We start from the raw sequence: 18,746 nt of genomic DNA on the forward strand, positions 1-18,746 counted from the left end.
AGGTGTTTGTGAGAAAGAATAGAAATGAGGAAGAGAGGAGAAGATATAAGGAATTGGTGGAAGAGGCGAGAAGGAAAAATGATGAGCGGTCTGAGGAGGAAAGAGAAAAGTTTTTTTGGAAAGTTATAGGAGAGAGAGTCAGAAAGTGGTATGTGGAAAGAAGGAATACGGAGGAACCCCTAGAGGGAGCAGTGGGTGGACCGTAATGTATACTAATATAGATGGGATACTGTCAAGTAGATTGGAATTGCAAGACTATATGATGGTGGAGAAGCCTGATATAGTGTGTTTGACTGAGACAAAATTGCATGAAAAAACAAAGATAAATTTGGATAATAAATATAATATATGGAGAAAGGATAGGGAGAGTAAAGGTGGAGGAGGAGTTATGATTATGACGAAGAAAGAAAGAAATGTGGATAAGGTTTGGTATGGGAAGAACAACGCAGAAGTGATAAGCATAAGGATAAAAAGTGATGGAAAAGAATTAATAATCATGGTGACCTATGTACCTCCTAAAACAAATTCTTGGACATTAAGGAATACGACAATATGATCAAGGATACTTTACAGAGTTTGGAAAGTGTATTATCTGGAAAAACAAAGGTGATACTAGTAGGAGATTTTAATTGTAAGGAGGTGGATTGGGAAAATCTAGTAAGTGGTGTTGGAGAAGAAGCATGGGGAGAGATTTCTTAATCTAATGATGGAAAATATGATGGAACAGAGGGTGAAGGAAAATACTAGATATAGAGGAGATGATGAACCGGCTAGACTGGATTTGGTGTTAACAAGAGAAGTGTACCTATGTGGAGATATACAATACAAGTGTCCTTTGGGAAAGAGTGATCATGTGGTTATGGAAATGCAGATAGCAACAACACAGCGAAGGAAGGACGAGACATACAGGAGTGGTAGATTGAATTATAGAAAGATGGACACAGAAAGTTTGAAAAATTATTTCAGAAAATTAGATTGGGAGGAGATGTTACAAATCAGAGAAGTGCAAAAGAAATATGAAATTTTTATGAAATATTATAAAGGAGTTATGAAATTTGTACCAAAGTATAAACCGAGAGAGGAAGGAAGAAAGGATTGGTTTAATGCAACTTGTGTTAAGGCTAAGGAAAAGAGAGATGTGGCTTGGAAAAGATGGAAAAAGAGCAGGAATATACTAAATAAGGAGAATTATAGAGTGGCAAGAAATGAGTATGTGAGGGTAAGGAGGAGGAAGAAAGAAAATTTGAAAAAGATATTGTAGACAAGAGTAAGGAACATCCAAAATTGTTTTACAGGTTCATAAATGGTAAACTTAAAAAGAGAGAGTCCATTGAAAGATTAAAAGGAGAGCAAGGGATAGTAGATGACCCTAAGAATATTGCAGAATTGCTAAATAATAGGTTTCAGCAAGTATTTACTGAAGAAACAATGTTTGTAAAGCCACAGAATGTACAAGGAAATGTGCACATGGAGGAGATTAAGATACCTAAAAAGGAGTTATATAAAATGTTGGAGGAACTTAAAGATGATAAAGCGATGGGACCAGATGAAGTTTCAGGAAAATTATTGAAGGAGTGTAGAGAAGAATTGATTGATCCATTATATGATATTATAAGGTGTTCATTAGAAACAGGGGAAGTACCAGTAGAGTGGAAGAGAGCTGAAGTGGTGCCCATTTATAAGGGAGGCAGTAAGGAAGAGCCTCTTAACTATAGACCTGTGTCTCTAACAAGTGTGGTCGGTAAGATTTGTGAGAGGGTGATAAAGAAATATTGGATACGGTTCCTGGAGGATCACAAGTTATTATCGGATCATCAATTTGGCTTCAGGAAAGGGAGGTCATGTGTAACAAATCTACTGAGCTTTTATTCAAGAGTGGTTGACAAAATACAGGAGAGAGAGGATGGATGGACTGTGTATATTTGGATTTAAAGAAAGCTTTTGACAAGGTACCTCACGAGAGACTGTTATGGAAAGTAGAGATTTATGGAGGACTGAAAGGAAAAGTGTTAAAGTGGATGGAAAACTACTTGAGATGGAGGAGATAAGAACGGTAATAAGGGATGCAAGGTCGGACTGGTTGGTGGTGGAGAGTGGAGTCCCACAAGGCTCAGTGCTGGCACCAATACTTTTCCTGGTATATATTAATGACATGCCAGAGGAGTAAACAGTTATATTAATTTGTTTGCGGATGATGCGAAGTTGTGTAGGTGTGTGAAGAGTGAAGAAGATTGTGAAATTTTACAGGCAGACCTGGATAAGATTTGGGAGTGGAGCAAGAGGTGGCAAATGGAATTTAATCTGAGCAAAAGTCATGTGATGGAGATGGGAAAGAGTGGAAGACGGCCAAGAGGGTCATATAAGATGGGTGAAGAAGTAGTGTTGAAAAAGGTGGAAAAGGAAAAGGATTTGGGAGTGATAATACAAGACCATGGGCAGTTTGAGGCTCATATTGATAAGATGTTTGGAGAAACGTATAATTTGATAAAAATATTGGATTAGCCTTCCATTATATGGATAAAGATATGATGAAGAAATTAATTAGTATGGTAATTAGACCAAGATTGGAATATGCTGGAGTGGTTTGGTCCCCTTATAAAAAGAAGCATATAAGGAAGTTGGAGAGATTGCAGAGAATGGCAACAAAAATGGTTCCGGAATTGGCAGAAATGACCTATGAGGAGAGATTAAAAGAAATGAATTTGCCTACCTTGGAACAAAGAAGAGAAAGAGGAGATTTAATACAGGTTTATAAACTGTTGAATGGACTGGATGAAGTGGATAATGAGCAAATGATGTTGAGAGAGGAAAACTTAAGTAGAACTACAAGATCGCATAGTAAAAAGATAGCCAAGGGAATATGCTTGAAGGATGTGAAAAAATATAGTTTCCCACAAAGATGTGTGGAGGTGTGGAATGGTTTGAGTGAGGAGGTGGTGTCAGCAAGGAGTGTGCATAGTTTTAAAGGAAAGTTGGATGTGTGTAGATATGGAGACGGGGCCACACGAGTATGATACCCAGGCCCTGTAAAAATTACAACTAGGTGAATACAACTAGGTGAATACACACACACACACACACACACACACACACACACACACACACATTTTATCGTTGGCTGTAAGTTCTCTATCTTTCACTCTCCATACACCTCATCCTTCTCATCAAAGACGACACTAAATACCAACACGAGAGAGAGAGAGAGAGAGAGAGAGAGAGAGAGAGAGAGAGAGAGAGAGAGAGAGAGAGAGAGACGCAATAATGAAAATATCAACAGAATCGCCAGCAAGGGCAGACCAATGAGCCAGACGCACCGCCATTCCCCGGCCACTCACACTTACGAGGTTTGCCAAGCAATCTCGCAGGTTCTGAATGCTTCAACACAACATTTGGGGGACGAAATCTATGCCAAACTGTAGGCATTGTTATTCTTTACAGACTTGTGTGCTCTCATTATGTATTTTTCCGCTTCACGCGACTTTAGTGTAAGCTTTAAGGGAATGTAAGTATAAAGTTTCGTATTCGTGGCATCATTTTCCATTTTATCAGTTTTTCTTTCCCTTTTATTTGAATAATGATGATTACTCACTACTCTGAAATAATATAAGAAAGTTTAAGTGTAATTATAGCCACGTCTTCTTTTCCCTAGCGATAACAATGTCCTTGATTCATTGCTGTCGTGGGGAAAAAAATTGATGGACTTTTTTTCTCTATTGAGAAGAGCGACCACGAAAAAATTGATGAAAAAAAAGGAGAAGGCCGCTCATTACTCCGTTCCGAAATAATGGCTTAGTTTTTTAATATTAGGGCACTGATCAAGGACAACAAAAAAGAATGAAAGAAAAACATTCCCTCAAGACACCTGTCAGTGGCTGTCACTGAAGATAACTAAAAAAATCCAAATCACACACTAAGTTATAATTATGATGTATATCCACATTGCCTTCCTTTCTATACAACTCACGCCTTTCTCTACGTTTATCCAGTTTGTCCAGCTGACAACATTTCCTTCTACAAACATTATTCACTAAAGAAAACACCAGAAAAGTCCAAATTACGAAGCTATGTACGTTATTTTGCTACATCGTTTTCCTTTCTATACAACTCACGTTCATACACAGTTTCGCTTGTCCATCGTTCAACAGTTCTCGCGAGCTTCTTGTTTCCTTTATTTACCGGAGATCCTTCTACAGAGTATCCTTTCTACCCTACTGGTGTGAGTAGCCCTGGGGACGCGAGGAGCGGGTACAACAGTTTTCTCGCTAGTCGTGGTGGTCGTACCCTCCCATCCGGACATTCAGGTAGACAGTGCCTCTAAGTAATTCACCACCGCCACCCATTCCTAATGCTGTATATTAAACATGGAAAAACTGCAATGGCTCCACATCCGTATTAATTTTTCTTGACTTCCTTCCATTGATGCGCCGATTTGCTCATTTCTGGCTAGCTGTGTGTGTCTCCATATGTGCATTATGTGTATGTTCATCAGTCTGTTTGTCTGGTTGGCTGTCTGGCTGGTCTGCATTCAGTACACCAGAATAGCTGCAGTTTGGCGCCAATGCGAACAAAACAAGTTCTTTCTTCCTATGAGTTTCCTTGTTGTTCTGGAAAAGTATGCAATTGAATGTTTCAAGCGTATCCTATTTTCTTTTTAATTAGTTCGTTTTAGGCGTATTCTTTTTTTTTTTTTTTTTTACTTAGTTCGTGTTTAGTGTCAGGTTTCGATCTGGAAGTGCAGAATTTGGAGAACCTTTCCAGCTATTGTCCGATATATCTACATATGCAATCACGTCTTTACTTATAGGTTTTTTTTTTTTTTTTTTTTTTCTTTTGAAGATTAAATGAGTCTTGGCAAAGAGTTACATAAATCCGTATACAATTTTATGTCTATATCTACTGAGCCTTTATTATGCCTAAACTTTTGTTTCTAGTTCAGTTTGGGGTAACTGACCGTGGCTTCCCGACCCCTGTGTTGGCACCTCCGTGAAACAGAAGTTAACGAGCCCTGTAATGAATCACCAGGAACCTTAATTCGGACCGAGACAGTCAGCGCACCGCCCACCTACTACACCGATGAATAAGCAGACGGGGGAAGACATCTGCAGCAAGACGAATATCACAGTTGGTTTCATGGAGTGAGATACGATGTTGTTATGCATGAACACCTTTGAGGTTAGAAAGGTACTACTTATAGTCGAAGCATCGTAGCGCTTAGTGTACAAAAACTATTGCATTTCTATTATATTATCTAGATGCAGATTGTCAGTGCAATTTACACTATGAGCGGCGATACATTAAAAACGACGAACTACGTTATAATAGACGATAATGAAATGCCATGAAATATGAGATGAAATTAATGCGACCATGTTTAAAAATCACATCATTCTAATACAAAGAATTCCAGTATTCATACATGAGCAAGACGAAAAAAAAAAAAAAAAATGGTTATGTGAAGGAAAGACAATAAAGAAAAAATCTTGAAAGCAACTTAGAGCTTTTCTGCTGTGAAAGCTTAATCGTGTGCAGGATCCAAGAAAGCCAGATTAAATTCACGTTTTATCCATTACAAAGTTTTTTTTATAGCTACCCATAAAATAAGAGAGAGAGAGAGAGAGAGAGAGAGAGAGAGAGAGAGAGAGAGAGAGAGAGAGAGAGAGAGAGAGAGAGAGAGAGAGAGAGAGAGAGAGCAACCCAGGTACTGTTCTTTCTTACATTCATGGGGTTCTGTTGAGGTACAGCTAGAAGAGAGCTAGAGATGAGAGGGACCACAACTGACCAGCGATATCTTTTTCACGCTACGAACTAAACAAGCGCTACATTAATGGAAGCTGTGCATTTCGCAGAGGGATAACTTCAGGCTAACAGGAAATAAGAACGCTGTACAGTAAATCATGTCTTGGAAATTGGTAAATGGAATAAAGGGAGGAATATATGCATGTTAAAAGTGCAATGTCACTATGACGCGTTTCAATGGTGCTCTTTTTGAGTGAGTGGAGGGTAGCGGAGTGTGGGAGGGGAGAATTAAATACCGTCCATAAAGCAAAACATGGCGGGAAATGGATGGCGGAATGATGGTGGTGGGGCTAATGAATGTTAAACCGAATGACCTAAAAATGAATAGATAAATAAATAAATGAAAAAAATAAATGAATAAATAAAAACATCCGTAAGAAAATATGTATATCCACGTGTACTATTGTGTACTGTGTGTGTGTGTGTGTGTGTGTGTGTGTGTGTGTGTGTGTGTGTGTGTGTGTGTGTGTGTGTGTGTGTGTGTGTGTGTGTGTGTGTGTGTGTGTGTGATTTTGTGTGATGTAAATAGATATGCAAATAGAAAATAAGAAAGCTGATAAGCAGAAAGATAAATAAATGAATGGAGAGATGGAGATAAATATATAGGTAGATAGATATATACATAGGTACATAAAGATAGATAAACAGACAGATAAATAAATAGATAATTGGGTAGATACATAAAGATAGACAAATAGACAGATAGATAGATACAAATAGAAAGATAAACAAAATAGATAGAATACTAATAAACAAAACGACAGATATTAATACTAAATAAGAATTTGATATTAAAGAAACACACCTATGCACTACAACTTCCTAAATGTAAACAAAGTTCCAGCGGTAAAGAAAAGGTAGTTGCCAAATAGAGATAACGTTTGTTTTTCTTTCTTTTCTGGTGGAGGTGGCGGATGTGATTAGTGTTGTTTTAGACAGGAGTTCATGGTACATAGCTTTGTCCTTTCTAATATGTCCTTGTCCTATTTTTTTGTTCACCCTCATCCCTAGAAATTAAACACACAGTGGCTTCAGTTTGCGTCTCTGAATGCAATAAGTATATAACGGAACAGATAAGCGAAAGAAAAGGGAATCAAGGAAGAGAGAGAGAGAGAGAGAGAGAGAGAGAGAGAGAGAGAGAGAGAGAGAGAGAGAGAGAGAGAGAGAGAGAGAGAGAGAGAGAGAGAGAGAGCACATCGATCTCAAATACTTACACTTCTGATCCACTTCATCCCGGGTTTTCATTTTCACACACACACACACACACACACACACACACACACACACACACACACACACACACACACACACACACACACACACACACACACACACACACACACACACACACGGGACACCGTCGATGGCGGATGTGGTCGCTGAGCTCCAGAGCAATCATCTCTAATTCTACAGTTGCCATTGCCTAAGAGTAACCAAGGTGGGAAAGGAGCTTGTAATGTTTGTCCCGTCTCCATATAGTCATGTTAACTGTTGATTAGCAAAATAATGTCCAGGGAAGGTGAATATAAACTGTAGCCTGCGTTTGAGCCATCAGCTGAAGTTTGTTTACATCTGCGCAACATGGCGGCCGTGAACTCGAAAGATGAATCAGACTTCACAGGATTTCAAGGAATAATGGAGAAGAGCGTTTATGTGAAGAAAATTCTGGAGTTGGAAGGTAAAATTGAAAAACTGTTTGAAAAGTATGGGGGCCTGGAAACGAGTTATGACAATGTAATGAAAGAGTGCGCTGAAATGAAGACAGAAAATGCAGTACTGAAAGAGGAAGTTAAGTTAATTAAAGTGAATTGAGACAAATGTGGAGAATCTTTAGGAAAAGTGATGGAGAAGCAGGCTGAATGGAAAAAAAGTCAGGAAGTGGAAAGAAAGGAGGTAAATTACAAAGTTGCAAGTCTGGAAAAGGAAATCAAAGAGTCTGGGGAGAAAACTTTGGGCCTTGCTGAAATTATAGATCAACAGATCATAGAAGAGAAGATTGCTGAGAAAGTTGTGAAGGTTATTAAGTCAAATGAGACATTGGTGAGGGAAACTGTAGACAAAAAGAGATGTGTGGTGATATTTGGTGTGGAGGAGGATAAGACACCGAGTAAAATGGAGAGAGAGAAAACATAAAAAGGTGATAAATAATATCATTAATGTGGTGCAGGAGGAGGAAAAGACCTAGTACAAGAAATAGAGGACTTCCATAGAATTGGAAAGTTCACAGGAGAAGGTATGAGGCCAATAAGAATCAAACTTAAGTCACAAAAGGATGTAGATGAATTGGTGGAGAAGTCATGGAGGCTAGCCCAGCAGGAAACAACAAGGAAGATTTGGTTGAGAAGAGATCTCGGTGAAAAGGAAAGAGAAATGTTAAATGAGTTGAGAAAGGAGGCTTTGAAAAAAATGAAGAGAGGACAGAAGAGGAGAAGAAAGAGTTTTTCTGGAGAATCTTGGATATGAGACTGAGGAAGTGGTTCATAACCCAGAAAAGTACAGCAAGAAAGGACTAAAGAAACTTACGTATGAGCGGAATGTAATGTATTCCAACATAAATGGAGTGATATCGGGATTTTAGAACTCAACGATTACTTGAGGGACAAGAACCCAGATATTGTGGGTCTTACTGAAACAAAACTGAGAGAGGAGAAGACCTGATGATGGTTGGAGAAGGAAATATAATGTTTGGAAAAGAAATAGAGTAGGTAAGATGGGAGGAGGAGTGATGTTGCTGGTTAAAAAGATATAAAGGTGGATCAAGTGAAAGAAGGTATGGGAAAGGCAGAAGTGCTAAAGATCAGAGCAGAAACTAATGAAGGAAAAAGAGGCACTACATAGTGGTGTACGTACCACCTAAGACAAATGCATGGTCAGTACAGGAATATGAAGAAATGATAAGTGATACAGGAACATGTCTGGAAGAAATGTTGGGTGGCTGTGAACGAACTATAATGATGGGAGATTTTAATTGTAAAGAGGTGTGTTGGGAGGACTGGTCAATGGAAGGATCAGAGACAACATGGGAAATACACTATTGACACTGGCAATGGAAAATGTGTTAACTCAGTGGGTCAAAGAAGATACTAGGTTTGGAGGAGAGGGAGCATCGTCAAGACTGGACTTGGTCTTTAGTACAGAGCCAATGGTCATTGAGGAGATGAGGGTGGAGTGCCCTTTAGCAAAGAGTGATCATGCAGTTTTGGAGTTCAAGGTGATAGATGAAGAGAAATCTAGAAGAAATGAAGAATATAAAGTGGGAAGATGGAATTATGCCAAGACAGATTTTGGAAACCTAAAGAAATTCTTTCAAGAGACAAATTGGATGAAATTCAAGAGTGCTAAGGAGCAAATGAAAAGTGGAAGGAATTTATAAAATATACAAAGAAGGTGAGAAAAATTTGTACCAATAAGACAACATAGAGAAGTTGGAAAGCAGGACTGGTTTAACGATAGATGTGAAAAGGCTAGAACAAGAAAAGAGGATGCATGGAAGAGGTGGAGAAGGAAAAGACGGATTAAGCAGTGGGAAAGTTACAAAAGAGCAAGAAATGAATATGTGTTGATTAGAAGAGAAGAAAGAAAGAAACAAGAAAAGGATATAATTGATAAATGTAAAGACCAACCAAGGCTTTTTACAGACATGTGAACAACAACATCAAAAATAGAGAAAGTATTGAAAGTTTAGAAGTAAATGGAGTATGCAGTGAAGATCCCAGGAAATGGCAGAGGCTATGAATGGATGCTTTCGGAAGGTATTCACAAAGGAGACTGCTTTTGACAAACCACTGGTAATGGAACAGAAAGGGATTATGAAGGAGTTTCAAGTAACTGTGGAGGAGATCAAGAATATGATGGGGAGTTTAGAAGTGAGAAAAGCTGTGGGACCTGATGGGGTATCAGGATGGATTTTAAGAGAATGCAGGAGCAACTGGCAGAAAAAGTTTGTGAAGTAATTGATGCCTCATTAAGGGAAGGTGTAGTGCCCCAAGACTGGAAAAGAGCTAACATTGTCCCAATCTATAAATCAGGTAACAAGAGAGACCCATTGAACTATAGACCAGTGTCACTTACAAGTGTGGTAGCTAAGATGTGTGAGAGGGTGGTGAAGAATAGATGGACAGACTTCTTGGAGAAAAATGACATACTTTGTGAGTGTCAATTTGGTTTTAGAAAAGGGCGTTCATGCACGACAAACCTGATATGTTACTATTCGAGGGTGATAGATGTAATACAGGAAAGAGATGGTTGGGCTGATGGAATATATCTGGATTTAAAAAAGGCCTTTGATAAGGTACCACACCGGAGACTGATCTGGAAACTTGAAATGGTAGGAGGAGTGCATGGCAGTTTACTAAAATGGATGGAAGACTTTTGGTAGGAAGAGAAATGAGAACAATAATTAAGGACAGACCATCAGAATGGGGCTTGGTGGAGAGTGGAGTTCCACAGGGATCAGTGTTGGCACCAGTAATGTTCGCGGTCTACATAAATGACATGGTGGATGGGGTGTCCAGTTATGTGAGCCTATTTGCAGACGATGCAAAATTGTTAAGAAAAGTGAGATGTGACAAAGATTGCGAACTACTCCAGGAAGACTTGGACAGAATATGGAAATGGAGCTGTACATGGCAAATGGAGTTCAACACGACAAAATGCAAGAAAATAGAGTTTGGCAAGAGTGAAAGAAGAATCAGGAGTATGTACAAGATAGGAAATGAAGACATAAAACCAGTCATGAAGAAAAGACCTTGGGGTGACAATTACCAATGACCTATCGCCAGAGAGACATATAAACAAAATAATTGGAGAAGTATTGAACTTATTGAGGAACATAAGAGTGGCGTTCGTATATTTAGATGAAGAAATGATGAAGAAAATAATTACTGCAATGATAAGACCGAGGCTTGAATATGCAACAATACAGTGGGCTCCGAACTTAAAGAAACACATAAGGAAACTAGAGAAAGTACAGAGGGCTGCAACAAAATGGTGCCTGACTTAAGAGATTTGACTTATGAAGACAGACTGAACAGAATGCAACTTCCGACCCTGGAAAACAGAAGAGAAAGGGAGACCTGATAGCAATATACAGAGTGATGATTGGCATGGAAAAATGGATAGGGAAGATCTGTGTATGTGGAATGAAAGAATGTCGAGAGGGCATGGGAAAAACTAAAATGGCCACTTATAGGAGAGATGTGAAAAATATAGCTTCCTCATAGAAGGGTGGAAGCATGGAATAGTTTAGACGTGGAAGTGGTCAACGCAAGGAATATTCATGATTTTAAGAAAAGCTGGACATTAATAGATATGGAGACGGGACAACACGAGCATAGCTCTTTTCCCGTATGTTACAATTAGGTAAATACAATTAGGTAAATACACACACACACACACACACACACACACAGTGAATATTCATCATGACATGCTATAGTAATTCTTCCCACACACACACACACACACACACACACACACACACACACACACACACACACACACACACACACAAGGTTTCTTCCAACAATGTCTATCTCTAGTTTTCTATTGCTTTTCACCTTAACTCCCACACCTTGCTGGTTATGGACACTTTGGGAGTACATCCAGGCCAGCTGACACACTGGTCCACAACTCACCAGAAAATGGTGAACTCCAGTGACACTAAACACACTGACGTCCATTCCAGTGTCATATTTTTCGCCTTCTTCTTCTTCTTCTTCTTCTTCGTCTTCTTCTTGTGAAGCTCTTTTTCCTTGCTTTGTTAACTCGACTTGTGTTGTGCCTGAAACAGTTGGTGGCACAATAATTCAGGAACATAAAACATCATACACAAAAAAAATTAATAAAATAAGGAAAATGAGTCAAAACAATATATATATAGCAAAAAGTTTAAAAAATACATACTGAAGAATATAAAAGGATCACAATACTTGAAAAATGGCAAAAATTTCAGGAATAGAACACAAGACACTCCCAAAACACCCTAAAGCAAACAAATAATATGCCGACAAACTACCAAACACTGTCTGCGCTGGACCCTGAACAGCTGCATGATGTGGGAAGAGGCAGGCCAGCAGTGAGTGGCAAGCCTCATGAATTAACCCCTTCAATACTGAGATAGCTTTTTACCTTGAATTTTGGGTACAAATAAACAATCTAATTTGCATTAGGAAGGGGCTACAGAGGTCAGAAGATTAATGGCCAGAGTCTTCACTATTCTAATACCAACATATGTTATCTGAAGCTGTATAAAGTTGCCAAATAGTAACCAGAAAGAATATGAAAACACATCCATGTACTGAAGAGATTAGGTCAGTTACAGTTACCTTCATGCAATATTCCCTCTTCTCCCCTTAATTCTTCACTGTGGCTGGGTTTTCAGCAACAGTTTGTCAGACACGCCACAAACTGAGACTCACACTTCACTTTTCATGACAACTTTAACCCTTCAGTACCACAATGCATTTCCACATTCATCCTGGCTGCTATGTGCTGACTTTATGCAGCAGCAGAAACTCGTGTGAGGGATTAAAATAGGAAAGACTCTGGCCATTAATCTTCTGACCTCCATAGACCCTTCTTAATGTCAATCAAATGGTCTAATTGTATGCAAGACTCTTAGTAAAAAAGTATCATGGTTATGAAAAGGTTAATTCTTTATTGTGTGCTAAGAGTCACACTTCATCTTTGACAAGAACTCAAGCACAGACTCAGGATTGTTGGAGTGTTGACAGCAGCTCTGTAACTCCTTCAGTACTGGGACGCAGTTTTACAGTGAGTTTTGGATGTGATTAGACAGACAATTTGTTTACATTACTAAGAGTCTCTGGAGGTCAGCAGATTAAAAGCAACAGTCTTCACTATTTTACTCCCTACACGAGTTTCTGAAGCTGTATAAAATCACCAAATAGTAGCCAGAATAAATATGAAAATGTGTCAAGGCACTGGAGAGGTTATTAAGTTAGGTGAGCAAAGTACTGGCAACTAATTGTACCTGTAAATTTGATATGGATGTGTCATGGTGGTGACTGTCATGTCTTGAGAGTATCACTGTGGTGGTGGTGGTGGTGATGCGAAGAAATGATGGTGTGACTGGTGGTGCGTGGTGTGTGGTGAAGGTGGTGGTGGTGGTGGTGACGTGCTGGGGCAAACTGTGATGTGTGGTGATGTGAGAAGAGATGTAATGCTGTGTGGTGATGATGCCAGATGAAGACACTGTGCTGTCTGTGGCAGTGATGGTGTTGTGGTGCTGTGGTGTGCTGACAGTGTTACAGTGATGCTGTTTGGTTGTTCTTAGTCAGCATCTCAACATCTTTATCTTAGACTTAACATCACCATTTTTACATCTAACACCATCACACCATCATTATCTCAGGTCTAACACCATCACACCATCATTATCTCAGGTCTAACACCATCACACCATCATTATCTCAGGTCTAACACTATCACACCATCATTATCTCAGGTCTAACACCATCACACCATCATTATCTCAGGTCTAACACCATCACACCATCATTATCTCAGGTCTAACACTATCACACCATCATTATCTGAGGTCTAACACCATCACACCATCAATCTTAACAATGCTGTGATGCTGTTCTACTTGTGATGGTGTAATGTCTAAATTAATAGTGCTGTTATGTTGTTGTTGCTGCTGGTGGTGTAATGCCTGAAATACTGAAAATGCTGCTGTTCTGCCTGAAATAATGATGCTGTGATTCTGCAATGCTGAAGAAATTAACAGGCACTCTTTTGTATCCTACCATGAATCCTGCTGTCCTGTCCAAATACTAACAGCATTCCTCCCGGCAAGTCTGGACCACAGCAGCTTAGGGTGACGGGTACAGCAGCAGCAGCAGATACAGCGGCAGCAAAGAGTCTGAGCTACAGTCCTTACTCATGATGCAGCAGTAGCAGCAGCAGCAGCAGGCACAGATGCAGGCCATGGTGAGGCACTGAGGCACACTGCTGTGTGACCTGCATCATACTTGCTTCTCTTCTTCTTTTGGCTGTTTCCTATAAAGTGTGAGCCTCCAATTATATCTATTTCCTGCATCTTCCTTCTATTATCTCTTTGTCCTCCTCTGGACACTTCCTGAGCAGTGGGTCTCAAATTGCAACTTTCATGGAGGTAAACAAGCACCACACTGAGAAACAAACTTGTGCACCACTAACCAATAACGTTTGAGAACCTCTGCTCTGGAGTGACGGACTGGCCCTATTAACCATTCAAACTCCACAAAGAAGAAAAAGAATGAAAAAGCAATGGTGGAAATACAGAATAAGACCTGGAGGACTGGAGAGCATGAAGAGCTGGTATGTACCATGTACTGTGCCAGGTACCTTCATTACAAATTCACACTTCACTCAGAAAGAGAGACAAAGAAGAAAACACTGAACCAAATAGCAGTGATGGAAACACAAAATAAGCCTTGGAAAAACGAAAAGGATGAACATTTGAGCAGAGAGAAAGATTCATAACTCATTCAGGTCTGTAAAGATAAAAACACAAATCTACAAACAATACTCCAGTAAAGAAAAAAAAAAGAAAAAAGAAAAAACTAAGAACATTCAATCAAACACCAAACTTCTTCTAACCCAGCCACTGTCAACCTTTTTGTTGTTAAGAACCCTGAGTTATAAGGCCATCTATCAGAACCCACAGTAATCTGGCACCAAACAATGTTAGTTTAGTGACTGACACTAACTCAATATGCAATGGTGCTGCAAAAGATAATATTAGGTCAGCCATCTAAGTACCCCTGGAAACTTCTTGTGAACCTCTGAAGATTTGCAGATCCTAAACTGAGAGCCCCTGCTCTAACCTAACCCAACCCAACTCAATCCAACGGGCCAAACCAAAACCAGCACTAAAAACCCAACCCAACATGACCAAACTTAACACCACCAACCCAACCCAACCCAACCCTAGCCCTCTAATCCAGGGATTCTCAACCTTTTCCTCTCATTAAGAACCCCCTGAGTTATAAGACCATCAACTCAAACCCACAGTAATCTAACATCAAACACAATATTAATTTGTGACTCACACTCACTCAATATGCAATGGTGCTGCAAAGGATATCATAAGGACAGCCATCTAAGTAACCCTGTAAATCTTCCTGTGAACCCTGCTTTAGCCCAACCCAGCCTAACTCCACCTAACCAGACCCAAACACACCCCAACCCCAAAATCAACCTAATTTAATCTAACCCAATTCAAGACAGCCTACACTACTTCAACACAGCCCAACCCAACCAGGTGGTGAATGTGAGCAGGGACGAATGCTGCTGGCTAGGGAACAGATGGGACAGGTGACTGAGTAAAGGGAATGGAGGATTGCAAACTGAAAAACAGGGTGGAATAGATGTTTGAGATTAGAACTGAAGGAATGTAAGATAAGGATGTAATGAATATTGAAGGGAAAGAATATGCAATGTGGATACTAAGTACTGTTACTGTATTAAAGACATGTGAACTGGGAGGCAGGAAAACTTGAAGACTCACCTGGCACCACCTGGATGGAGGGCTGTGAGGGACAGAGCACAGCAGGAGACATGTCCATCAGATGAGTCACAACCATCACACTGAGGGAGAAGTTAGCAAGCCAACGTGGGAAGAGGTGGTGCTGTGACACTGAATCCACCACCACCACCACCATCATGTTGTCTGGCGAGTTGTACAGGTGCAGGTTGTAAAGAGGTGTACGTAAGAAAAAATAGAAATGAGGAAGAGAAGAGAAGATATAAGGAATTGTTGGAAGAGGCGAGAAGGAAAAATGATGAATAGTCTAACAAGGAAAAGGAAAAGTTTTTTTGGGAGAGTTATAGGAGAGAGAGTCAGAAAATGGTATGTGGAAAGAAGGAATGCAGAGGAACCCTAAAGGGAGCAGTAGGTGGACAGTAATGTATACTAATATAGATGGAATACTGTTAAGTAGATTAGAATTGCAAGACTATGTGATGGTGGAGAAGCCTGATATAGTGTGTTTGACAGACAAAATTACATAAAAAAAAAGGTAAATTTGGATAATAAATATAACATATGGAGAAAGGATAGAGAGGGTAAAGGTGGAGGAGGAGTTATGATTATGACGAAGAAGGAGATAAATGTGGATGAGGTTTGGTATGAGAAGAACAACGGAGAAGTGATAAGCATAAGGTTAAAAAGTGATGGAAAAGAATTAATAATCATGGTGATCTATGTACCTCCTAAAACAAATTCTTGGACATTAAGGGAATACGACAATATGATCAAGGATACTTTACACAGTTTGGAAAGTGTATTAACTGAAAAAAGAAAGGTGATACTAGTAGGAGATTTTAATTGTAAAGAAGTGGATTGGGAAAATCTAGTAAGTAATGTTGGAGAGAAAGCATGGGGAGAGAGATTCTTTAATCTAATGATGAAAAATATGATGGAACAGAGGGTGAAAGAAAATACTAGATATAGAGGAGATGATGAACCGGCTAGACTGGATTTGGTGTTAACACGAGAAGTGTACCTATGTGGGGATATACAGTATAAATGTCCATTGGGGAAGAGTGATCCTGTGGTTATGGAAATGCAGATGGCAATAACACAGCGAAGGAGAGATGAGACATACAGGAGTGGTAGATTGAATTATAGAAAGATGGACATAGAAAATTTGAAAAATTATTTTAGAACATTAGATTGGGAGGAGCTGTTACAAATCAGAGAAGTGCAAAAAAAAAATGAGATTTTTATGAAATATTATAAAGAAGGAGTTGTGAAATTTGTACCAAAGCATAAACCGAGAGAGGAAGAAAGGATTGGTTTAATGCAACTTGTATTAAGGCTAAAGAAAAGAGTGATGTGGCTTGGAAAAGATGGAAAAAGAACAGGAATATACTAAATCAGGAGAATTATAGAGTGGCGAGAAATGAGTATGTGAGGGTAAGGAGGGAGGAGGAAAGAAAATTTGAAAAAGATATTGTAGACAAGAGTAAGGAACATCCAAAATTGTTTTACAGGTTCATAAATGGTAAACTTAAAAAGAGAGAGTCCATTGAAAGATTAAAAGGAGAGCAAGGAATAGTAGATGACCCTAAGAATATTGCGGAATTGCTAAATAATAGGTTTCAACAAGTATTTACTGAAGAAACAATGTTTGTAAAATCTCAAAATGTAGAAGGAAATGTACACATGGATGACATTAAGATACCTAAAAAGGAGTTATGTAAAATGTTGGAGGAACTTAAAGATGATAAAGCGATGGGACCAGATGAAGTTTCAGGCAAATTATTGAAGGAATGTAGAGAAGAATTGATAGATCCATTATATGATATTATAAGGTGCTCATTAGAAACCGGGGAAGTACCGGTGGAGTGGAAAAGAGCTGAAGTGGTGCCCATTTATAAGGGAGGCAGTAGGGAAGAGCCTCTTAACCTGTTAAAGACCTGTGTCTTTAACAAGTGTGGTCGGTAAGATTTGTGAGAGGGTGATAAAGAAATATTGGATACGGTTCTTGGAGGATCATAAGTTATTATCGGATCATCAATTTGGCTTTAGGAAAGAGAGGTCATGTGTAACAAATCTACTGAGCTTTTATTCGAGAGTGGTTGACACAATACAAGAGAGAGAGGGATGGATGGACTGTGTATATTTGGATTTAAAAAAAGCTTTTGACAAGGTACCTCACATGAGACTGCTATGGAAATTAGAGATTTATGGAGGACTGAAGGGAAAATTGTTAAAATGGATGGAAAACTATTTGAGATGGAGAGAGATGAGAACGGTAATAAGGGATGCAAAGTCGAACTGGTTGGTGGTGGAGAGTGGAGTCCCACAAGGTTCAGTGCTGGCCCCAATACTTTTCCTTGTCTATATTAATGATATGCCAGAGGGAGTAAACAGTTATATTAATTTGTTTGCGGATGATGCGAAATTGTGTAGGTGTGTGAAGAGTGAAGAAGATTGTGAAATTTTACAGGCAGATCTAGATAGGATTTGGGAGTGGAGCAAGAGGTGGGAGATGGAATTTAATCTGAGCAAAAGTCATGTAATGGAGATGGGGGAAGAGTGGAAGACGGCCAAGAGGGTTATATAAGATGGGTGAAGGAGTAGTGTTGAAAAAGGTGGAAAAGGAAAAGGATTTGGGAGTGATAATACAAGACCATGGGCAATTTGAGGCTCATATTGACAAGATGTTTGGAGAAACATATAATTTGATTAGAAATATTGGATTAGCCTTTCATTATATGGATAAAGATATGAAGAAATCAATTAGTACTTTAATTAGACCAAGATTGGAATATGCTGGGACAGTTTGGTCCCCTTATAAAAAGAAGCATATAAGGAAGTTGGAGAGATTGCAGAGAATGGCAACAAAAATGGTTCCGGAATTGGCAGAAATGACCTATGAGGAGATTAAAAGAAATTTGCTTACCTTGGAACAAAGAAGAGAAAGAGGAGATTTAATACAGGTTTATAAACTGTTGAGCAGTTTGGAAGAAATGGATAATGAGCAAATGATGTTGAGAGGAAAATTTAAATAGAACTACGAGATCGCATAGTAAAAAGATAGCCAAGGGAATATGCTTGAGGGATGTGAAGAAATATAGTTTCCCAGAGATGTGTGGAGGTGTGGAATAGTTTGAGCGAGGAGGTGGTATCAGCGAGGAGTGTGCATAGTTTTAAAGGAAAGTTGGATGTGTGTAGATATGGAGACGGGGCCACACGAGTATGATATCCAGGCCCTGTAAAATTACAACTAGGTGAATACACACACACACACACACACACACACACACACACACACACACACACACACACACACACACACACACACACACACACACCATGTAATATTAGAAATAGATATAGAAGAAGGAAAGGAAGATAGAGATGATTCATACAAAGGAGACCGATTAAATTACAGAAAGGCTGATATTGAGAATCTCAAGAACTATTTTAAAAA

At 39.2% G+C, this 18,746-nt stretch overlaps 1 long non-coding RNA gene across 2 annotated transcripts in view; it reads right to left on the minus strand.

The window, feature by feature from the left end:
- Positions 1-15,605, minus strand: part of LOC123500477 — a 19,615-nt gene extending 4,010 nt beyond the window's left edge. Inside the window, exons 1-3 of one of the 2 annotated variants that reach the window (XR_006673336.1) lie at positions 15,314-15,605; positions 13,569-13,821; positions 11,433-11,578 (exon numbers count right to left, since the gene is read on the minus strand). This is a non-coding gene — a long non-coding RNA (uncharacterized LOC123500477). The remainder of the gene's footprint in view (positions 1-11,432; positions 11,579-13,568; positions 13,822-15,313) is intronic. The other variant, XR_006673335.1, reaches the window with a different exon arrangement.
- Between the last annotated feature and the right edge of the window lie 3,141 nt (positions 15,606-18,746).

The sequence above is a fragment of the Portunus trituberculatus genome, unplaced genomic scaffold (assembly GCF_017591435.1).
Source record: "Portunus trituberculatus isolate SZX2019 unplaced genomic scaffold, ASM1759143v1 PGA_scaffold_295__1_contigs__length_64426, whole genome shotgun sequence".
Taxonomy (NCBI): domain Eukaryota; kingdom Metazoa; phylum Arthropoda; class Malacostraca; order Decapoda; family Portunidae; genus Portunus; species Portunus trituberculatus.